This window comes from Dermacentor albipictus, chromosome 5 (genome assembly GCF_038994185.2).
Source record: "Dermacentor albipictus isolate Rhodes 1998 colony chromosome 5, USDA_Dalb.pri_finalv2, whole genome shotgun sequence".
In the NCBI taxonomy this organism is placed as follows: Eukaryota; Metazoa; Arthropoda; class Arachnida; order Ixodida; family Ixodidae; genus Dermacentor; species Dermacentor albipictus.
This window is the reverse complement of record NC_091825.1, coordinates 158,430,267-158,455,037: the sequence shown is the minus strand read 5'-3', so window position 1 is coordinate 158,455,037 and position 24,771 is coordinate 158,430,267. Positions and strand designations below refer to the sequence as shown.

Here is a 24,771-nt window from a genome sequence, read left to right as displayed (position 1 = left end):
CGATTACCATTTTTGCGCACTTATCGCACTACCTGGGGACTGACCCCCTATTCATCTCTAACCATTTTAATGTCAACATGAGTTTCTAGGAGTGGCTAGTCTATGGTATAATGGGTAGTGCATCAGGCTGCTTTGCTGATGGAACAGGGTTTGAAACCAACCGTCGGCCCAATTCTGGAGACTGTGTTTGTGCCGCTGTGCCATGAAGCTTTTTAATGCCAACTTGGAGCACCGAGCATCTGGCACTTCGTTTACGTCTCTCTTCAATGGACATGACACCACCTTGGGCCACTAGGTATGTGCCGGAATTGTCACCAAGTATATGTTGCTCTTCGATGAATCACATTGAAGTCAACTTCAGTAATGGAGCAAGTGCCCCTGTGTATGCGGCGTACTTGAACGACAAAAGAATGCTTTAGAAATTCTGCGGTGCTTGGCGGAATCGAACCTGCGCCACGCGCGGACTTAATGGCGGCGCAGCTGGATGGTGCTGCGCGTGCAGTGGGAAGCGCGAGAAAGGACCTCGGCTGCATAGACATTTTGCCCTATACAGTGCTTTGTGTCACTACAGTGGTTCAATGCTAATCGCTTTAATATCGACATTCACCGTGAGCTGCATTCTGCTGGAATTTTCTTCTTATATTATTATTCATTGTTCCCGCTGTCACGTCAAACTGGGTAGCTATCCCCTGTGTAATGCTGCAGACTCTGATAAAAAAATGAATTGGTGGATCCCAAGCTTATGCAGAAATTGGTATTAAGTTCCACAAATGGTAAGTAAATGTTACGCGAACTAACGCTAATGACTGAAATGCTTGCAGAAAATGACGAAAATTGTGTGTTATTATATGCAAATATAAAGATGTGGAGAGAAGTCATAAGGCAAAGGCAGGGAGGTTAACCTGGTTGAGCCCGGTAGGCCACCCTGCACTGGGGAAAGGGGAAAGCGGATTCAAAGAAGAGAAGGAAGAGAGATGTTCACACTTTGCACAGTTACATATACAAGTGTTCATCGCAGAGTTAGGCACAGGAGGTCATCCTGGCTGATGCATTTGGAAAAACGCAGAAGCCCCCTTTTAGCCTGCACATAGCAGACGCACGAGGCCACGGGCCCAACATGTCTCTGCAAAGGCACTGTCATATAGTTCCCCAAAGCTGCCCGAAGGGCATTTTTCTCATCTTCGTATGTGGGGTAGTCACATAAGATATGTTTGGTGGTTTCGTGAACACCACATGTGCTGCAATTGTAACTATCCGCCACTCCATTTAAGAATAAGTAGGCGTTTGCGAAAGAAACTCGTAATCGCAAGCGGCAAAGTAGCATTCCTTCCTGTTAGTTATAACCAGGTAAAAGTTGTAATTTAATATACGGGTCCATCGCATATAGGCGCCTGTTGGTGAACTCCAGTGCATTCCATTTTCTTATAGGTATAATATGGTTAGGACCACTGAGGTGCCGCGCTGCATCCGTCCTCGACAAGGGTATCAAGATTTCCATCACATTCTCCATATGCCTCACGGACAGCTTTGTCGGCACATTCAACCCACATGCAAACAACATGGACAATTGGTACACTCGCGGACAACTTTCTGTGGCTATGAAGGGAAAGCTACGGGCGGGTGGCTGCTGCACATGTGTTACCGCACCTAGTAGTCCGACAGCGTTTGACAGTGCTTTTTGTTGCTCGCAACAAACGCTGAATCGACGCAGCTTCCACGTGCGACGGTTTCGCATTTCCCTAGACGCAAAAGGGAAAAGCCGCAAAGTAAGTAAAACTTTACACTCAATGGTGTATTGTGTCTTACTGAACTGTTGCTAATAAGGTGTCCATGTTTTCTCTTATCCAGCCTAAACTAACGTGGATTAAAACAAGGTACTCTTTTCAGAAGCGTTCTCGCGCACTTAGCCTCCATAGGTTTTCCTTCATAGCCACAGAAAGTTGACCGCGATTATAGCAGAGATACGATCACGCTGCTGTCAAGCGGTGGACACAGGCCACGACGTTGCATTTCAGTGGCTACCTGGGCACTCTAACATCACTGGCTACGCATATAAAAGTGTTAATGACGCAACGAGAATCCAAAGTTGAAGAAAATGTAACGCGGTCAGGCAAGAGTAAGGTAATGACGCGAGCGAATAAGAAGAGAGAGTCATCATTTTTCTGTTCCTGTGTTCTATTTCGAAAGAAAGTGGAATGAAGGAAAAGCTAGCCATGTTGACCGAACGGGACTATTATAGCGTTTCTACTACACTGCTCTGAAGGAGGCGGTCTCAGTTTCTTCTCTGCGTAGAATCGGGGAGGCCGCTATCTCTTCTGCGCACTAAATGATGAATGGTTGCTTGTTAGGCATTGCTTTACTTGAGGAATGCCAACAATTCAGACAAAGTACATGCGTTGCATTTTGAGCCGATGTATAATGTGTTAGTTCTCTAAGAGCAGATAAGACGGCCATTAGTTAGCGCCTAACGGATATTACTTGCCAATTTACAACTTGCCTCTTATCAGCAGTAGTAGTGTTTGTTAGAGTACAGGCAGCAAGCTGTGACTACATGGCTGCCCGTGGATAAGCTAAAGTGCACATCATTCTTACGAACATTCAGGCATTCCGTGTTCAGATCTCGACGTGTCCTCAACATCGTTCGGATGTTCGTTCGCCTGTTCGCGGCGCTGGAGGAAAAACACCAGAGTCCTTCAATCATTGTCTCATCATCATCATCATCATCATCATCATCATCATCTTCTTCTTCTTCTTCTTCTTCTTCTTCTTCTTCTTCTTCTTCTTCTTCTTCTTCTTCTTCATTAGCCTGGTTACGCCCACTGCAGGGCAAAGGCCTCTTCCATACTTTTCCAACTACCCCGGTCATGTACTATTTGTAGCCATGTTGTCCCTGCAAACTTCTAAATCTAATCTGCCCGCCTAACTTTCTGCCACCCCCTGCTACGCTTCCCTTCCCTTGAAATCCAGTCCGTAACCCTTAATGACCATCGGTTACCTTCCCTCCTCATTACGTGTCCTGCCCATGCCCATTTCTTTTTCTTGATTTCAACTAAGATGTCATTAACTCCTGTTTGTTCCCTCACCCAATCTGCTCTTTTCTTATCCCGTAGCGTTACACCTATCATTCTTCTTTCCATAGCTCGTTCCGTCGTCCTCAATTTAAGTAGAACCCTTTTCGTAAGCCTCCAGGTTTCTGCCCCGTCCGGTAGTACTGGCAAGACAGAGCTGTTATGCACTTTTCTCTTGAGGGATAATGGCAACCTACTATTCATGATCTGAGAATGCCTGCCAAACGCACCCCAGCCCAATCTTATTCTTCTGATAATTTCAGTTACATGATCCGGGTCCGCGGTCACTACCTGTCCTAAGTAGATGCATTCCCTTACCACTTCCAGTGCATCGCTACCTATCGTAAACTGGCTGTTTTCTTCCGAGACTGGTAAACATTACTTTAGTTTTCTGCAGATTATTTTTTAGACCAACCCTTCTGCTTTGCCTGTCCAGGTCAGTGAGCATGCATTGCAGTTGGTCCCCTGAGTTACTAAGCAAGGCAATATCATCAGCGAATCGCAAGTTACTAGGGCATTCTCCATTAACCCTTATCCCCAATTCTTCCCAATCCAGGTCTCTGAATACTTCCTGTAAACACGCTGTGAATAGCATTGGAGAGATCGTATCTTCCTGCCGGATGCATTTCTTTATTGGGATTTTGTTGCTTTCTTTATGGAGGACTACGGTGGCTGTGGAGTCGCTATAGATATCTTTCAGTATTTTTACATACGGCTCGTCTACACCCGAATTCCGCAATGTCTCCATGACTGCTGAGGTTTCGAGAGAATCAAACGCTTTCTCGTAATCAATAAAAGCTACGCGTATATATAAGGGTTGGTTATATTCCGCACATTTCTCTATTACCTGATTTATAGCGTGAATATGGTCTATTGTTGAGTAGCCTTTACGGAATTCTGCCTCGTCCTTTGGTTGACGGAAATCTAAGGTGTTCCTGATTCTATTTGCAATTACCTTAGTAAATACTTTGTAGGCAATAGACAGTAACCTGATAGGTCTATAATTTTTCAAGTCTTGGGCGTCCCCTTTGTTATGGATTAGGATTATGCTAGCGTTCGTCCAAGATTCCGGTACACTCGAGGTCATGAGGCATTGCGTATACAGGGTGGCCAGTTTTTCTAGAACAATCTGCCGACCGTCCTTCAACAAATCAGCTGTACTTGATGTGATACTCGATCCACCCAAGCTGCCTTCCCCCTTTGCATAGCTCCCAAGGCTTTCTTTACTTCTTCCGGCGTTACTTGTGGGATTTCAAGTTCCTCTAGACTATACTCTCTTCCATTATCGTCGTGGGTGCCACTGGTACTGTATAAATCTCTATAGAACTCCGCAGCCACTTGAACTATCTCATCCATATTAGCTATTGCCGGTTTTGTCTCCGAACACATACATCTGGTTCTGGCCTATTCCTATTTTCTTCTTCAGTGCTTTTAGGTTTCCTCCGTTCCTGAGAGCATGTTCAATTCTATGCATATTATACCTCCTTATGTCAGCTGCCTTACGCTTGTAGATTAACTTCGAAAGTTCTGCCAGTTCTATTCTAACTGTAGGATTAGAGGCTTTTATACATGGGCGTTTCTTGATCAGATGCTTCGTCTCCTGCGATAGCTTACTGGTATACTGCCTAACGGAGTTACCACCGACTTCTATTGCACACTCCCTAATGATGCCCATAAAATTGTCGTTCGTTGTTTCAACACTAAGCTCCTCATCGTGAATTAAACCCGAAAACCGGTTCTGTAGCTTGATCCGGAATTCCTCTATTTTCCCTCTTACCGCTAACTCATTCATCGGCTTCTTGTGTACCAGTTTCTTCGGTTCCCTCCTCAAGTCTAGGCTAATTCGAGCTCTTACCATCCTATGGTCACTGCATCGCACTTGGCCGAGCAAAGTGCGATGCAGAGGCCTGTAAACATTGCGGGGCTTCCGCCAGACCAGCAGGCACTTGAGATGACCATGGCAAATTAGGAAGTCACGCTTCATTTCCACGAGGCATGGCGGGTGAAAGTCCTTTATGCACGAGGTGCTACACGCCAACCGTAACAGGAGAAGTCACGCTTCATTTCGACGAGGCATGGTGGGTGAATGTCCTTTCTGCACGAGGTGCTAGACGCCAGCCGTAACAGTGTGCAGGCAAATAGCATTTGTAGTTACCTCAAGCTCTGTGCCTGTAGGAGACGGCACTGTTTCTTGACTGCACGTTGTCTGACGTCTTGGTCCCTGAAGGACTGTAATAGTTTTTTTTCTTCAAGCTGTCAGTAGCGTTGACGTAGTAGGTGTGATGGTGAAGTGTGGCTAAATTATTACCATGAGCTTGTCGTCTGTCTTGGTAAATGTACCCATTCATATTTTGACGTATGGGTAGGACTCTAATGTTCAGGATAGTATCCCATGGCAGTAGAGTGGGCTGGATATGCACGGTTATTCGTAACTATTTAGCGTTAACCAGAAAAAACTGAGCTAGATTGCTCTGAATTACAAGGTATGTTGACGAATTCGTTTATACCCAGTGGTGCAAAAATCAGCTACCTATGTTCTAAGCTCATCATTATTTTTTAAGTCTAAAGTTAACATGGCAGCACCTCCAGAAATGTTCAGTGTGAAAGAGCACCAGACCATAGTCAAGTGGGCCTGCTTCTCAAAGAAAAAGGTGCGAAGCAAAATCAAGACGAAATGTCACAAACTTTGAACGACAGTGGCCCTTTGTATGCCACCGTTAAACGTTGCGTTGTCAATTTTAAACCTGGTCGTTGCGTTGTTGAAAGCGAGAAAACCACTGGAAGGTCTGTTTCTGTCTCTATGCCTGCAAATATGAAAGCCATTCATGACAAGTTCATGGATGACCATCGAATGTCCACTAAGAGGATTCGTCCATATCTGGAAATATCCCGCGGGAGAGGTGGTGTCTCTTGATGACTTAGAAATGGGAAAGCTTGCAGCAAAATGGATACAAAGACATTTGACAACTGACCAAAAATGAAATGTGTGCAGACATCGTGGGCTGCTATGTAACCTTTTATTTTCAAGAAATGGGTCAGATTTCCTGAATAAGCTGGTAACTGGTGATGAGACACGGACCAACTGCTATGATCACAATACAAAATAACAGTAGGTACCGGAATGTAGGTATGTCGGTTTCTCCATGAAAAAGAAGTTCCGCATGCAAAGATCGGTACAAATGCAAATTAAAAGTTTTCTCTTTCTTTTTCCGGGGAATGCGAGGTTAAGAAGGGAGTTCTACAGGTGGACTACCTCCAACAGGGTTTGACCAAGAATTCATAACATTAATCTGCTTTAGTTACGAAGACAAAACATCAGAAAGCGTTGATGAAAGCTCTTAAAAAATGACATCCAGTTGCGTAACAACAACGCATCTTCACACACTGCGGGTTAAGAAAATGACAAAAAGTGACCCCCTTAGGCTTTTCACTGATGCCCTGTTTAGCCTACTTGCCCTATCTGGATCCTTTTGATTATCATATTTTCCCCAATCTCAAAAGACGCCTCAAATGACAACGATTTGGGAGTGTTATGGAGGCAACTAATATTACAAGTGAGCTGTTACAGCAGCAAGCGGAAGACTTTTATTTGTAGTGACATAAGAAACAGCAGGACAGATGTCGCAAGTAAATTGTTTACATAGAGAAATATGTAAAATCTTACCGCAGTTACACCTTCCTAGCACGTTCTTTTTTTCTGGATAAGGCTAAACACGTATCACCACCTCTTCTTATAATGTTGTCGCGAGCGCAAGATAAATAAGATGAGGCGTGGTTCGGCAGAGTGAGTGCATTTCATCGGCGGCGTAAAAAAAAAATAATACAGCAGGCTCATACAGAATCCTAATCCAATTTCCGGGAAAGCCGTTCATTTCGTGAAATCGCATCAATATATTCAATTAGCTTAATTTAAAGCATGCACACTAAAACGTTGTCCGTACATGACTCGCCTGTTTGAAAGATTGGCCACTTATAATACCTTCGAAGACATTAATAAGGTATTTTTACTGAACTTTGTGTTTGATCTACATGCATTCGACTTCGCATCCAGATTTGCTAGTGTTCCTCACATTTTTGCTGAACTTCATTTCGGTGGTCTGTATAGTCTCTCGTGGCATCGGGCTAAATTGAGTGCCCTTTGTAAAAGAAAATAGTAACGCTCTGGACCGTTTGCATACGTATTTACTGCTAAGGCCATAACTAGCCCACAGAATGTCGACTTCTAAGCATCACCGATGAATTACCCTTAATTTTACCCAAATATAGGCAAGCTGCCTTGTTTAGCTCACCGAAGACACAGCTGAAAACATACTACGAACCTTGCGTAGCGCAGGAAATTAGAAAAAAGACAACCATTCAGTAATTATTTACGAGGTTGCTAATCAAGCCAGGAACGCTAAAGTTTCGCCACACATTAAACATACGATTTCTTCGATTTACACCAAATGTAAGATGGTTGTACAGCAGCATCTTTTTTATAACTGCGTGATACTGGAAAACATTGAAAAAAAGATGGTCTTATAATATCTTTGACCGGTAACTCAAGCGATTTTTATTTTTGCAAATGCTGTATGTGATCTACATACATTCACCTGAAGAGGAAGCTCTATAGCTGAGACCAAACTCCCACGCGGTCTAATGAAATAAATGCAAAGTGCGAAAATGCTTTTCTGAGATATCCCCTTGAGCTGTTTTAAAGAAATGTGTGCATTTGAGAGAGAAATTTCAATTCTATTGACTGTTCAAAGCAGAATTTGGGATTAGGGCCTCAATTTTGTTGAAAGAATTTTCTAAATTCGAAAAAATAAAAACACGACATTTACAAATTAGTAGCTCTCCGTCACAGACAGATATCGCGGTTCTGTAAACGGCATCGATTAGACCAATCAAAGCGGACAAATTTGAGATGTAAATTTATATATCACGCGAATTTGTTGCGTTGCGCAGAAGGGTTCTACAAAAGCTGTATTTACACAATACTAAATTTCTTGAGATTCATGTGTAACATATCAATTTTGTCTGCTTTAGATGTACTATGAGGTGTAATTCATAGAATTATGATATCATTTTTAACTGCTGAGTTACGGAGCTCTAAACTTGATAATTTAGTTTTCTAAATATTTGCAATTTTTGCTAACTTTACTAAAACATTTGCTTCCTAAATAAAAATTTTGAAACCAGAAGCCACTAGATTTTAGGTTTTTCTTTCAAATTCAACAAATATCGTCAAGTTTGGTGCAGTGGTTGCCGAGAAAAACGTATTCTGCTTTTACACGTACTTATATAAGAGCACCGGAGGTAAAGCTTCCTCTTAGCACAAATTTTCACCAGTGGTCCCTACACAGTTTCGCTGAACTAAATCTCGGCGGCATTTGTTGTTCTGCAAGTGCCACAGTATATCCTGCACCGCTTGTAAAACACACTTATAAACCTCCGAAGCGTTCGAATACTTCATTGCAAGGGCCACAATTAAACCATCCGCTTTGAACTTCGCCTACACGTGATCCGTAGCTAGACCCTTAATTTCACTCAGTGTAAACAAGGTTCCTGTTCAGTTCACCGACCCTGGCGCGCGCCAGGGAAATGTACGTCAAACCTTGTGTAATGCACAACAATATATAAAAAACCATGTTCCATAATTATTTCTGAAGTTCCCGATCAAGCTGGAAACGGTACAATTTCACAAAACAATGCATCTAAGAAACGCCCCATTTCTACCTAATGTGAACTCAATGTCAGGTACATTTTCTGTAGAACTGCGTGAAACATTGCGGGCAACTTCCGTATGACACTTTGTATGACTTGAATGAGCAACTTTCTACAAAGGATCTAATTATTCCACTCGCATTTAACTTCGCATTCTGATTGGCCATACTGGTTCCCCTGTTGTTCGTAAGCGTAATTTTGGTGGTATTTGTAGTTAGGCCAGGTCAGCCGGCTAAATGTTGCGCCACTCGTAAAACACATTCATAACGATTCGAGACTCATGCGCATGCAATTTATTGCAAATTCAGCAATTACAGCCGCCTCCCCCCCCTCCCCCATAAGAATTTTGCCTACAGATCATCAACAATCCGCTCTTTATTTCATCAAGTAAAATGTTGGTGTAACATCCAGTTTCCTCGGGACATGGAATCAATGTAAAATGGTCATATAACGCTTTTCAGCACTTGCTAATTATTTTTTTTTCCGAAGGCTGTATTTCATTCACAAGCCCTAATTTCGCACACTTACTTGCCATGCTAGTGCCCCAATTTCTGATACATTTGATCTTGGTTGTAATTGTGGCGATGCCAGGCCAGCTGCCTAAAATAAAGGGATGGAGGGAGGGAGGCAGGCACAGATAGCCCGATACTGGGGAGCTTCTCATCCCACCTACAATTGGCCGCTGAGCCCAGTCGAATTCAGAAACTGCACTTAATGACCGCTTTGGTTGTTTAACCTGTGCCCGAGTGCAGACACGGTATCGCAATATTTGCCTCATGAAATGGTTTAATATGTACTCGGTTTAAGACAGCCCAAAAATGTCGCCGAAAGTGTGATAAAAAAATACACTAGTAAGCATAAAGGTTTTCTCGCATAACGTTGTGAACTTGACGTGTTGGGTAATGACAGAAGTACGCATTCTGGGTTCCGCTTCCAATCTGGAACCCCCAAGGGTCGCGACATTTATAATGCTCACTACTTCGATCATTCTATAAACCGTTTTTTCATCGTCGCCACCATGGATGGATGGATGAATGTTATGAGCGTCCCCTTTGGAACGGGGCGGTGGGTTGCGCCATCAAGCTCTTCCTATTATACTGCCTAACGTCCTACCTACGTTAAACGATAAAAAAAAGGGAAAAAACCCACTATGAACTACCACACCCAAATTTTCTGATACCCTAGTGCGAACTGTGCTTTTGTACGTCTCCATCTTTTATCGTTTCCATACTTTTCTTCCACCAATCCTCTAATCACCTCTTACTAATGCCTAAAACCATATTGCTACGCAGCGACGCCATCTATGGGCAGTAGGCATGCTGGATTGGGCCAGCGCTCCGTTTTGCATGGCAGGTATGCGCTCGGCGATAGTTTCTGGCGTTTATTTTCGCGTTCGTGCGGTCTACTTAGTATGACATGTCGTCTAGGCTTCTGCATGGAAAACCGTTCTGTGAGACGCACTGAAGTGGTTTAAGTCGGTATGGCCGGAGTTTCTGCTGGCGTTGAGGCGGACGGAGCACGCAGCGCGACGGGCGCGCGCATGTTTGACCCTAAAATCAGCCTCAGAGATCAAATGTGCCTTTCTGAAAGTTGCAATCACTAATGTGACCTTATTGCAGTATTAGCCTCTAGTTCTACGCTGCCGTTTAGGTGCAATGAAACATACCCGACGATCGTAACAGCGTGGGTACCGTTCTGCTACGATATGAGCTGTGCTGTTATACTTTGACAAGCGCTCAAACTGTTATCTGCAGATTACGTTGCGTAACTACTTGGTTCGGTGGATGAGGTTTCCACCGATGAATAAAATAGTTTTGGTTAGTAATAACAGCATACCTTGCAGTATGAACTCTACTTGTCCAGCAAAGCAACCGTTTACGAACTGCGCGAGCATCCCAGACAGTGGTAGGTGCTGGATTACAGATATCTGTGTTCTATATAGCGCATGGTCCAAGCATGCGGCATCAACGTTTATAGATCTATAAACATTGTGCGGCGTGACTATGCGAGGTCTTACTGCGGTGCTAGCCTATTTTCTCGTTCTTTTTCGAGAAAGAGGATGATAACCGAAATTTTTTGTCGGTTGCGTTCGTTCCGTTCTCTACGACGCACTCACACTTATTACGAAAATTTTGTTCTCAGGAATGGCCATCGCATTCTTTTTATGCAATCCATCTCGGGTATTATGGCGTTACAAGGGAAAGAGGTAAAGCCGAAGCACATAGCTCACTTATGTTTTTTCATGCCGGTTCTCCAACGGCAGTGATCGCTGTGTTGAGCAGCGCCATCGGCCTCATGCAGTAGGCTAGCGTAGACATATAGTGATTTCAAGGCTACTAGACTTGCAATGCGTGAGAACGATGCCGGTGTATAACAAATATTTGATAGCGGCTGCCACTTAGATGTTTCGTGGTTGCCTTAGGTTGACCGTACATGAGCATGTACTATTATGTTTTAGTCCGTGCGCCAAACGATCAGATAGTGAGCAGATTTAGCATCTCATGCTGGTAGTAGAGAGACGCCGTTTCTCTTCGTGGTATTGAAACCGATATGCGCAAAATAGTTTACAACACATACATACGCTGCAGCTGATAATGCACGTGGCATGTCTGCGCTTCCAACAGATATTTCCGCGTACTGCAGTTACCGATGCACCGAAAGGCTTCCTTGACGACCTTATATGAACCGACATTGCGCAAATTTCACAAAGTACGATCTGAAACATCTCGAAATCTTTCCGCAGTGCGTTATAGCAATACTTTCTAGCAGCGCGGCACTGGATCGCACAAACCAGAGAGGAGAAAAGGCTCGCCGCGCACCCTTTCCTCCTCGCCCGATTAAAAGGTCTATACAGGGCGATCATTTTTAAGTTTTATGGAATTTTTAAAGAACACCTGTAGCAGACAGCATAATTCTTGTCCTTTTGCTGGATTATTCGAAGAGGCGGACATCACTAGCACGATATATAGAAACGCACATTAAACTATTTAGGCAAATTTCACTAATTAACTTCTTAATTAATTACTTTGTGGCACATATTGCATTTTACGAATTGTAGCCGGTGAGTGTGCAAGGCCAGTCCACTTAGAATGAATTTCCAGAATGACGCCAGGTTGGAGATATGCACTATCAAATTCGAAGTGAAAATGCACTGTTCTTCCATTTACTCTTTTTATCAAAACGCTATTTTATGCAATAAAGCACTACCTGGAATGTCCATGCATATCAGCCCACACTTTGTGAAATATTATTTCGAAAGTGGTATCATCCTGAAAATTCATTTGGAATGTACACGTTTCACGAGCTCACCGGCTACGATGAGTAAATTGTAATATGTGGCGTAAAGAAACTATTTAAGAAAGTAATTCATCAATTTTGTTAATTAGTTGCTTATATGTTTCTATTTCTCATGCTGGTATTGTCCGCCTTTTCTATATATCCAGCTCAAGGAGACAAGAATAATGCTATCTCACACAGGTGCTTTTTTTTAAATTCTACAAGACTTGGAAATGATCAACCCGTATGAAGCTCCCATTGGTATTTACAACGTAAAATTTGGCGCCGAAACTGCGCACTATGCCTGCGGTGCAAAGGTCAATATATGTTATGCGACGCAAAACTCGGCTGCTGTTCATCATCCGATATTGGAGATATACGCTTAAATCTTACGGAGCAGTTCTAGGAAAAAGTGGGCCTGCGCATGCTAGTCACACGCACCCAGCACTGTGCAAAACTCATCATGATACCGTGAACACAGCTGCACGCTACATCCGCCTCGTCGAGCGAAGAATCCACACGAAGCGGTCCACGGGAAGTAAAATGTACAATAAAAAACACGTCCGTTAACGGTTCACGATGTTCCCTTGTCGGGTCTCTGTAGCCAGGTGACAGACAGTTCCTGTAGCTGTGAGTGCAGGATCTGACGAGACACACGACATCACCGGGCCATCTGTGCGCATCGTGGCTGCCAGGACCAAACTGCCGAACGCAGAGTAAAAACTGACAAAAAAGGAAATGCAGCGAGTTCGTTTTTCTGATGAATCAAGCAAGCGCACTTCAGTGGAAATTTTATTTATCGCAAGCCTGTGTTTATTACTAGGGTGTTGCAGCGTCTAGGCGTGCCAGCCCCGTTCCGTACCCAGGACGCAGATAACGTGAAACTATTTCAATCGGTTTTCGTTCCAATGTAGGGTGGAGCCACGGTGATATTGACCTTTCACGATGGGCTATTGGCGGATTTGGAACAAACACAGATTGGAGGAGTTTTACGCTTCTTCGGACCAAAGCCGTCAGGGGTGGATTTAGCGGGAAATAATCACACCGGACAGGCGGCCATTGGAATCTGAACCTGGCAACGTTTAACGTTAGAACGTTATCTAGTGAGGCGAGTCTAGCAGTGTTATCGGAGGAAATAGAGGGTAGTAAATGGGATTAAATACGGCTCAGTGAGGTTAGGAGGACAAAAGAAGCATATACAGTGCTAAAAAACGGGCACGTCCTGTGCTGCCGGGGCTTAGAGGAGAGACAAGAACTAGGAGTCGGATTCCTGATTAATAAGGAAATAGCTGGTAACATCAGGAATTCTATAGCATTAGCGAGAGGGTGGCAGGTCTTGTTGTGAAACTTAATAAGAGGTACAAATTGAAGGTCCTACTGGTCTACGCCCCTACATCCAGTCATGATCACCAGGAAGTCGAAAGCTTTTATGAAGACGTAGAATCGGCGATGGGTAAAGTCAAAACAAAAATTGGAGGACGCTTAAGCTTCGCCTTCAAGAGTGGGACGCGACAGCGTTCCCGTCGACCCGCCAAGGGGTATAAGACAATGCGCTACGGCACAGCGATCACTTACGATGCGCCCCGCATCGGACTTAGCGCCCACCTATCACGCGGTGAGCGTCGAGCAACGCAGCGTTGGGCGCGGCAACGAAACGTGCGCCTGAGCGAACGAAACGAACCAAAGAACTCGGTGTCTCGGAGGGGAAACGATCCACGCCAGCCAAACGTCGTGATCGGCACGGGCAGAGAGATAGATAGTAATCTAAACCGGAAGCACGGCGAAGCGTCGTCAGGGGAGAGGGAGTCCCGCGACGCGCCTGGCAGCGGTCCCAATGCGCGCGCGGCGCGCCTCCTGTCGGGGCAGCGCCGTACATTGAGAGGAGGGGGTCTTCTGTGTTTGCCGCAAGATGGCTCTGCGTGTGCGGAAAGCGCAGAAGAAATGCAGCGGAAACGCACTTCGCAACTCGTGTAATTGTGACTTCTGTACGTTACATGTTCATAATTACCGATATACACCGCAGTATAACTTTCCACGGCTCGTTTCGAAGGCAACACCGCATTCACTAGAGGCGCGTTTGCACCGCTTGGAAGCATCGAACTCGTGGCTGAGTGGTAGCGTCTCCGTCTCACACTCCGGAGACCTGGGTTCGATTCCCACCGGGCCAATCTTGGAAGTTGCTTTTTATTTATGAAGCGCCTGCCGTGATTTATCGCTCACGGTCAACGCCGCCGACGCCGACACCCGACGCCGACGACACCGGCTTTTCTGCGACACGAGCTCCTTAACGCTATCGCGTTAAAATACACTATACTGACGGACGACTTTGATGCCAGGGTAGGCAAGAAGCAGGCTGGAGACAAGTCAGTGGGGGAATATGGCATAGGCTCTAGGAATAGCAGGGGAGAGTTATTAGTAGAATTTGCAGAACAGAATAATATGCGAATAATGAATACCTTTTTCCGCAAGCGGGTTAGACGAAAGTGGACATGGAGGAGCGCAAATGGCGAGACCAGAAGTGAAATAGACTTTATACTCTGCGCTGACCCTGGCGTCATACAAGATGTGGGCGTGCTCGGTAAGGTGCGCTGCAGTGACCATAGGATGGTAAGAACTCGCATTAGCCTAGACTTGAGGAGGGAACGGAAGAAATTGGTACGTAAGAAGCCAATCAATGAGTTAGCAGTAACAGGGAAACTAGAGGAATTCCGGATCAAGCTACAAAACAGGTATTCGGCTTTAACTCAAGAAAAGGACGATTGTGTTTAATCGATGAACGACAATCTTATGGGCATCATTAACGAGTGTGCAATAGAAGTCGGTGGTAACTCTGTTAGACAGGATACCAGTAAGCTATCGCAGGAGACTAAAGGTCTGGTCAAGAAACGCCAATGTATGAAAGCCAATTACCCTACAGCTAGAATAGAACTGGCAGAACTTTCGAAGTTAATCAACAAGCGTAAGACAGCTGACATAAGAAAGTATAATATGGATAGAATTGAACATGCTCTCAGGAACGGAGGAAGCCTAAAGGCAGAGAAGAAGAAACTAGGAATAGGCAAGAATCAGATATATGTGTTAAGAGGCAAAGCCGGCAATATCGTTACTAATATGGATGAGATAGTTCAAGTGGCTGCAAAGTTCTGTAGAGATTTATAAAGTACCAGTAGCACCCACGACGATAATGTGAGAGAGGATATTCTAGAGGAACTTGAAATCCCACAAGTAACGCCGGATGAAGTAAAGAACGCCTTGGGGGCTATGAAAAGGGGGAAGGCAGCTGGGGAGGATCCGGTAACAGCAGATTTGTTGAAGGATGGTAGGAACATTGTTCTAGAAAGACTGGCCACCCTAGATGCACAATGCCTCATGACCTCGAGCGTACCGGAATCCTGGAAGAACACTAATATAATCCTAATCCATAAGAAAGGGGACCCCAAAGACTTGAAAAATTATAGACCGATCACCTTACTATCCATTGCCTACAAAGTATTTACTAAGGTAATCGCAAATAGAATCAGGAACACCTTAGACTTCTGTCAACCAAAGGACCAGGCAGGAGTCCATAACTTCTACTCAACAATAGACCATATTCACAATATCAATTAGGAGATAGAAAAAAGCGCAGAATATAACCAACGCTTATATATGGCTTTCATCGATTAGAAAAAGAGTTTGATTCAGTCGAAACCTCAGCAGTCATGGAGGCACTACGGAATCAGGGTGTAAATATACTGAAAGATATCTATAGCGGCTCCACAGCCACCGTAGTCCTCCATAAAGAAAGCAAGAAAATCCCAATAAAGAAAGGAGTCAGACAGGGAGATACCTTTTCTCCAATGCTATTTGCTGCGTGTTCACAGGAGGTATTCAGAGGCCTGGAGTGGAAAGAATTGCGGATAAAAGTTGCAGGAGAATACCTTAGCAACTTGGGATTCGCTGATCATATTGCCTTACTTAGTAATTCAGGAGACCAATTGTAATCCATGCTCACTGACCTGGAGAGACAAAGCAGAAGGGTGGGTCTAAAAATTAATCTGCAGAAAACTAAAGTAATGTTTAACAGTCTCGGAAGAGAACAACAGCTTAGGATAGGTAGCGAGGCACTGGAAGTGGTAAGGGAATACACCTACTTAGGGCAGGTAGTGACCACGGATCAGGATCATGAGACTGAAATAACCAGAAGAATAAGAATGAACTGGGGTGGCTTTGGCAGGCATTCTGAGCTCATGAACAGCAGGTTGCCAATATCCCTCAACAGAAAAGTGTATAACAGCTGTGTCTTACCAGTACTAACGTATGGGGCAGAAACCTGGGGACTTACGAAAAGGGTTCTGCTTAAATTGAAGACGACGCAAGGAGCTATGGAAAGAAGAATGAAGGGTGTAACGTTAAGGGGTAAGAAAAGAGCAGATTGGGTGAGGGAACAAACACGTGTTAATGACATCTTAGCTGAAATCAAGAATAAGAAAGGGGGGCATGTGCAGGACGTGTAATGAGGAGGGAAAATAACCGATGGCCATTAAAGGTTACGGACTGGATTCCAAAGGAAAGGAAGCGTAGCAGAGGGTGGCAGAAAGTTAGGTAGGCGTATGACATTAAGAAGTTTGCAGGGACAACATGGCCACAATTAGTACATGACCGGGGTAGTTGGAGAAGTATGGGAGAGGCCTTTGCCCTACAGTGGGCGTAACCAGGCTGATGATGAGGATGAAGAATCACGCTGAGCTCAACCCTGTTCACAACATCCTTGTGCTCGGATTTATTAATTGAGTACGACGGAATCAGATATTTCGAGGAAAATGCCCGTCTCCGCAATGATTTAAATATTGAATCAATCAAAACTACAAAGAGGAGAATAAACCAAATACATCTATTAGGAATCCCCGTGCACGCACGCATTGCTCTTATCCCACTAAAAGGCTATAAGTACACATATAGAAGAGTGAAATAAGCCTTAGATGCCCAACGCTATCCAAATTGCCGAATAATATCGTTTTTGTTCGAATATAAGCGACAGCAACTCCTTAGTCTGCAGGTGGAGACGTGGATGGAAGTGGTGACTGTCGCAAATTATTCTGCTGCAGGGGAGGGGCGATTGCTGCGCAGAGACACCAGCTGCTGAGCAATCGAATGCATCGCTGTCTTCAGCTCAACAATTTCCACTCATTCAAAAGGAAGCCTCGCCTTTAGGCAGCGTACGAAGGACCTTTTCTCGATTTAGGCAAAGCAATTCATTATTTGGGCGATTCATTATTTATTATTGTTAAGTTTGCCAGTTCATATTTAAAGGATTTTTTTTTTTCTTAAGAGCCTTCAGGCACACTTGCTGCAGTGGTCTTCGCTATAGAGGTACTTACAGAACATATGAAAGATAGGAATTCGCCTCGGACATATCAATAAATAAATAAATAAATAAACAAATAAATAAATAAATAAATTTATTTGCTACTTTAGAGTTCACAGTGCGGAGGGCACGGGAAGTAAAGTTCAAGTGAGCTTGACCAGGCTTCCCAGCCTGTTACTGTTCAGCGGCATGCAGTGGCGGTATACATAAGCGGCGCACATGCACATAAACCTAACTAAACAAAACGATGAGCAAAACGTGAACAAGGTGAATGCAGGAGCCTATACTATGCAGAAAAAAGATACATTACAGAAGATACATTACAGAACTATACAGACGAAAGATACATTATGTTTGTACAAAATCATAAAAAAAGCGGAAAGCGAAGGAAAACACTACATCAACGAGAATTTTCATGTTTGAGATTCCAGATACGAGCTCCACACGAAGAAAGCATGAAGCTCACACCTACAACATTGGATATAAAAATCATTTCGTGTTAGAACATTGAGTGCAGAGGGTAGAGTTATTTTCAACATTTGTCCATGTAATTTGCGCGCGTTGTTCTTGTTTCGTATTTTTTCATGAGGCGTAAATGATACACAGAAGCGTATTTGGTTAGCTCTGCTATTTCTTTAAGCATTGAGTTATTGTTCTTTATTTCGTATTTGTATCGAAGAACTTGGCGTACGTTATATATACTAAAGGCTATTGGAATATCAGAAGTTCGGAAGAGCTGCGCGGAAGGATTGTCTCTGACTAAGTTGTAAATGACGCGCAAAGCTTTCCTTTGAAGGACGTAAACCTTTTGTAAAGATGTCTACGTGGCAGTGCCCCATACGAGTTGGCAGTATTTCACATGTGACATAAACAAAAATTGGAAAAGCAGAAATTTGATATTAGTCGGGAGGAGAGCATTACGGTATCAGAGACCAATAAAACGTGAGACTGCTAATCGCATGTGACTCACATGCACCATCCCAGAACAACTTTTCTCTAAACCAAAAACAAGAAGTTGCGGATTCTGCAACAATTCCTGTGTTATTAAAGCGATAAGTCAAAGATTCAGAGCACAATACACTGTTACCTGTTAATGAGCGTATTTGTTCTGGCCGCACTAATTTCTGATGCATTTGGTTGCGACCAACGCTCGAGTATGACAAGCATTTCGTCAGCTTTTCTGATCAATTCGTCAGGATTGTTATTGCAGAAATATGCACTGGTGTCATCAGCGCATATAACATAAAATGAGTAAGCATGAATATTGATGATGTCATTAAAATATAGATTAAACAAGAACTGTTATACAGGTTGTTTCGTTGCAAATGCATTTGCTGTAGAGGCCCGTTCAACCGTATTCCAAACATATATCCCACGAGACAAGTACGGCGAAGCCTTCGTGAAGTGAGTAATCGAAATGTCATAGAAGGATGAAAACGGAAGTTGATGGAAGAAGGCTATTGTGTTCCAACCGGCATGCGATAGGGTCACATACTTTCAGACAAGCCCGCAGCACTAAAAAGAAATCGGAACATTCTCTGCGTGTTTGTAGAAGCCGGCGACCTTCCACTTAGAAAGTGTCCGATTGTCAAGTTAGTAAAAGCTGGTAAAGAGCGCCTGTCTCTGGTGACAAAACCGAGGCTGTATGCACGGGTGATACGTGCGACTGTGTAATCACAGTCACATGCTTCGCAAGCGGACCTGTCAGGCATGTCCCAAAGGTTTCGACGTTCGGAAACATCACACAGAGCTAAGGGGTTCACAGTAATGTTGATCCCCATCGCAGATGGCTTAAAAAAAGGTAGAGTTGCAAATGAGGTTTGAAGGATGCAGACAGGAATGTGAGAAGTCATTTACTGCATCAACGTAAGCTCATGTTTCAAAACAAATCAGCCGATGAAAGCAGTCGTTTCAATTATAAACGCAATTACCATTGCAGAGACGCTGGCTCTAACAAAGGCTTCCCTCTTTCCTATCGCAGAAGGAAGTATTACAAAACGCTCTAAAAGCGGTAAAAAAAAATACCAGACTTGTTTGCTTAATGCTGGTGACATTCTTTTTCCCTGTAATACGAATACGTTCAGGCATACACAGTTAGTTCCCGTGCTGCCTACGTTTCGATTACGCGCCTCGTACTGCAACCACTCCTAATAGTCGGACGCCCCTCAAAGCTCCCCAGCACCTTTCACTTTCCAGAAAATCTTGCATTCATCGATAATGGTGCAGACTGTACCAAGAGGTGAACAACTTCAATGCTGAGTAGAGCTATACAGTGCATACTGAGCTTGATTATGCCTGCATGTCCATACTTATACACTGTGCGAGGCTCGTGTACTCGTACCCTATAGTTTGGCAGGCAGACGTGCAGCATATCCTGTGGACATTATATATATATATATATATATATATATATATATATATATATATATATATATATATATATATATATATATATATATATATATATATATATATATATATATATATATATATATATATATATATATATATATATATATATATATATATATATATATATGGCTGCACAAGCATTGGCGGTGGATGTGGAACACCCTTTCTGCCACAGGTGCCAGGTGTGCGTGCACTTTTTGGGTGAAAGCAAGTGTTCAATAAACCCACACATGTTAACTGAAGGCCTTCTTATGACATGACTAATCGGGCACCTCCATTTCCTTTCTTGTCGTTCACTACATAGCGCCAGCATCAAATCCTGTATCATTGATGCCTGCAGGTAGCATGTGTGGGTTTAGGGACAAGTTGCCGTCACCCAAACAGTTCACGTACACGTGACGCGCGCAGCAGGAAGGGTGTTTTCCACATCCCCAGCCAAGGCTTGTGAAGATTGTATATATATATATATATATATATATATATATATATATATATATATATATATATATATATATATGTGTGTGTGTGTGTCTGTGTGTGTGTGTGTGTGTGTGTGTGTGTGTGTGTGTGTGTGTGTGCGTGTGCGTGTGTGTAGAAAGAGAGAGAGCGAGAGAAAGATAGAGTTTGCCGGGATCCGGACCCCGGCCGCAACGTAGGAAATAAAGTATCAAAGCCACACAGGAATGAGTAATTTACCTAACGTACTGCCACTGAGTCATGCCGTGCTCTTGATACTATCATAATTAAAGCAAGGACCTCGAACGGCAATCATACAACAGGAACTAAAAAATTGTTCGCTTCCTTTGAGCTCCCATGACATAAAAAAAATACATACATGTCTCCTGGGTCTGTCATTGAGCAATGCGAAGCGACAAGCTTGTCAGTGACCGTGAGTGGCGTGTGCTTCAGTGTGACATTTCCACTGGCGAATAGTCTACTCATGGGCACGGCGCCGTTGAACTGGATGTGCGGAATGTAAGTAGGTTTACCTATTCTGTACGTTTCCTTCAAACGCATAATTGTGCGAGTTCCCGGTTTCGTTGCAAGGTATTGTTACTAAGGGGCATAATTCCTTTTACGGCATACACTCAAAAAAAATTTACTCCGTTCAGGGATTATTTATTCATTTCTTTAGTTATTTAGTTATTTATTATCTTGTCCCCAAACGATAATCGTCATCTGCCTTGCTTGCGCTTCCTCTCCTGAGAACTCTGCGCTCGCTACTTTCGGGCCGAGAATCCTGTGTCTAGGTAATAACGCGCAAGCCGTTTGTGACTATAGGAATTACCGACTCACAGCGATAAAGAAAGGGAATGCGAACAAGACAGATGACGATGATTGTTTGGGGGCAAAATACAACCCAAAGCTTGTAAACTTTTTTTAGAGTGTTTCCTAGATTTGCTTTTCTGCTTGTAGCAATAGCAAATGAATGTGCGGTCTGTTCTTAAAAATTTAGGAGATTCACATAGTAAGATCATCTAATTGGATCATAATTTTTGGTCAGTGCAGAATGATGCCGCTTATCGTCTATATCGTTTGTAAACTAAAAACAATAGGGTATCACTGATCCATTTTTATTAGACGAATTTTGAGTCGGGGTTCCTTAGAGAACATTCAGAACATGGGGACCCGTTTAAACATGTATTCCATGAAACGTGAAAACTTGATTGATCAAAAAAAAATTATGGTAGCATCTAAGCAATTCTTATGATTTATAACTGTGAGAGCATTATTTGTCGCTTAGTGAGTCGCTTAGTTATGTCGCCGAGTTTAGTGTTACAGGCAAATATTGTGGGGTTAGTGCTGCTACGTTATGTTTCTGAGTGTAACGGTACCTGCTTACGAAGTTGCAACAACTCTAGGCGACAAACCGGCTATATTGCGATATCCCAGCTGAGTTTAATTTGTGCGCAGTTTTCGTCAAAGTATTGTTTCACGTAGATTGCGTTGAGCGTTCTTACACACTCACACCACTTTTAGCCACGATGACACCTGTGTGCCGGGCGATGACAGTACTTTTCCCAGCGGCACCATGGTTGCGATACTACTTCATCGAGTTCGTAGACGAACTCCACCTCCTACTGAGTGGGGGGATATCGTAGTCGTCGTCCGACGGACACCTGAAGTGCGTTGCACCTTAATCGTCGTCGTCGTCACCCGTGGGCGTTTGTCTACTCGTCGGGGACTCCGGCATAGGCGCCGACTACGGGGGCCTCCGAAGCCTGAGCCACCTCCGGAGTTCTCCGGTAGGGGGGGGGGGGGGAGGGTTGAGTCGCCTTTCCCGCAAGGCTGTAGCCTACACCCCCCTCCCACCTAACATGTGATTGTCAGACTTCTGTCACCTTGGTAGGCTGCTGAATCGTCGGTACGCAGTTGCTGCTTGCGCACGGCTGCACGAGCCTGTTCTTGTGCTCGGGCTGCAGCATCGGGACGACGTAGACGAGACGAGCTCGTTCTTGGTTCTGCTCGCAGCGTTGCTGATCGAAAGCTGCCTGCTGCTGAAGAGTACGTACGACACGTGGCCTACCCATTTCGGCACCCGAAGAAACTGCTGCGTGCCATTTCACCTGCGACAGAGAGCAACGACGTCCCTACTGACGCAGCCACTCGCGCTCCCCTCTTTCGCTTTTTTTCGTGCATTCACATGGGGTTGTGCCGGAGGAGTTTTCGGCGTACAGGCGACAGACGGATGGACCAACGAATCGGCTAACAATACACAGCTTCGCTGTAAAACATCGTGATCGATCTGGTGCCTTATCTGCCACACCCCAGCCGAAGTAACGCGTCGCGTTTGGCGTCAGTTGGAAACAAGCTGTGATAGCTACTGTCTTAGCGTAGATAAAATGCATGGATGATTTTTTTTTTGCCACAATATCTTTCACCACAAAAGCGAATTGACAACAAGCCCGAAGGTTCAAAGGCGCGTTTTGTTTCCTCCCAGTTGCCATGTGTTTCTCTAATGAGCAGAAGATAAACATGATCCTTGCCTTGTCTGGCGGTAGACCAAATGCATCGGCTATCGTCAGACATTTTGAAAACCTAAGACGAACCGGCAGCTTCAAGAAACAGTGGCGAATGACTCCATCAATCAGTCTTAGCCTACGCACGGATGCTCTCGCAGATATGGCCTCAAACCCTCATGCTAGCATGCGGGACGTGGACGCCCAGGTACCAATTTCCATGTCAACAGTTTGTAAAATTCTAAATGACGGCCTTTCAAACGTACCACCTTAACCAGCACCAATGCTTAGAAGAGAGAGGGACCTGTAGAATCGTCTAGATTTCTCGAATTGGGTCCTGACAAGAGCCGATGAGTCAGCGGACTTTTTGAGCAACATCATGTGCACAGACGAAACCAATTTTTACAGAAACGCTCGGGTAAATTTGCCTAATGCACACTATTGGAGTGACAACAGTTCACACTGGATATAGCGCAATCAGCACTGCAGTATCAGTGATCGAAAATGTGGGGTGCGGAATTTACGCCAGTGCTATAATCAGTCCCATCGTCTTCGATCACACACTGACTGGACAGCGTTACGTGGACGAACTTCTTGAAGGAGTGGTGGATGGGTTTCTCAGCATAGTCCCTGTGTCACGTCTTTCACTTCTGTGGTATCAACAAGAAGGAGCCCCAGAAAACAGCAGCAGCCAAGCACAAAATTGGCTGGATGCGACTTTTCATGTGCAATTGATTGGAAGGCACGGCCCTGTAATTGGCCGAGTAGGTAACCTGATCTCTCTCAACTCGATTTCTTTCTTTGGGTTAACACGGTAAATTGGGCGAGTCGGTGATTAAACATGTTCCTAGGAGAGGGGGAGGGTGGGGCGGCAGCGCAACCCGGACGAAAGACAAAAGGAAGTACACGATATGAACGCCGACTAACGACTGGTTTATTTTTTTCAAACGAGGGACTAAAATATACAGAAAATCTTTGGGGTTATGTGAAAGATCGGGCTTACATGATTGAGGTGGACGTATTATTAGCTAAAGAGAACTTGTATTAGCTAAAGACAATGTCGGCCGTAGAATTCTGACGTCGTTCTTAAAGAAAGCCTCTGAAGATGTGATAAGATGGACTCAGTACTGCGTAGCTGCAGAAGGAGACCTATTCGAAGACGTCCTCTAGGTAGGAGCTGGTGTTCAGCGGCTCTTGCGAATTCACAGATAATAAGGGCTGATATTATTATTTATTTTTTTTTACTTGAGAGACGCAATCAGAGCTTTCGAGTCGGGTAACCTCGCACGAGAAGCGGCCTCCATTTTTGAGAAAAGGGCTTGCCCCGGTTTTCATTATATCACGTGGTTCCCCGCACACATGGGGATGAACGTTCTCGAGGGATTCCAAAACCTCAACGAGCTTGCCCACGACCGTGCGCGAGAACTAACGTGCCGCGACGGTCTGGAGGCTCCGGAGGGGCAGGAAGGGCCTCAGCAGAACGATCCACTCCTTACATTTAATGAAATCACTAAACATTACCAACTTGGTCGGAGAATTTATCCTCTGCCTCACCCGAAGCTCAGTAGAGGTCAGTCAGCTACACTTAGAATGCTGCAGACGGGATCTTTCCCGTCGCGGGGATTCCTCAGTAGGATGTACTCGGATGTGGACCCTAGTTGTCCTGACTGCACTGAAACCTTTTGCTCAATGGCTCACATGCTCTGGCGATGTCCCGCGTTGCCTAACGACTTCCTCTCCAGCGAAGCCGAATGGGAGGAGGCCATCAGAAGCACGGTACTCCGAAAGCAAGCCCAGGCTATCCAGAGGGCCCAGGAAAGAGCGGAGCGTCACGGCGTCTGTCCTTTACGTGGGCGCGGCCAGCGGCTACAATGGCCTCCCGTTAGGAGGTCCTGACAGTAGCTCCTCAGGATTAAATAAAGTTCGTTGTCTGTCTGTCTGTCTGTCTCTCTGCCGGCGACCTTCGTGCCAATTCGGCTCATTCAGAAGTGATTAGTTGCTT

The 24,771-nt window shown here is 44.5% G+C and overlaps 1 protein-coding gene and 1 long non-coding RNA gene across 10 annotated transcripts in view; one reads left to right on the top strand and one right to left on the bottom strand.

The window, feature by feature from the left end:
• Positions 1–24,771, bottom strand: part of LOC135916647 (uncharacterized) — a 465,480-nt gene that overhangs the window by 197,647 nt on the left and 243,062 nt on the right. The window lies entirely within an intron of this gene.
• Positions 1–24,771, top strand: part of LOC135916639 (MFS-type transporter SLC18B1-like) — an 82,289-nt gene that overhangs the window by 458 nt on the left and 57,060 nt on the right. The window contains exon 2 of one of the 4 annotated variants that reach the window (XM_070539215.1): positions 148–295. The exons of 1 other annotated variant lie outside the window; for it this stretch is intronic. The gene's annotated coding sequence lies outside the window, so the exon portion shown is untranslated. Of the gene's footprint in view, positions 1–147; positions 296–20,691; positions 20,785–20,807; positions 20,857–24,771 lie in introns of those variants that run through there. 2 more of the 4 variants (XM_065450058.2, XM_065450061.2) reach the window with 2 other exon arrangements.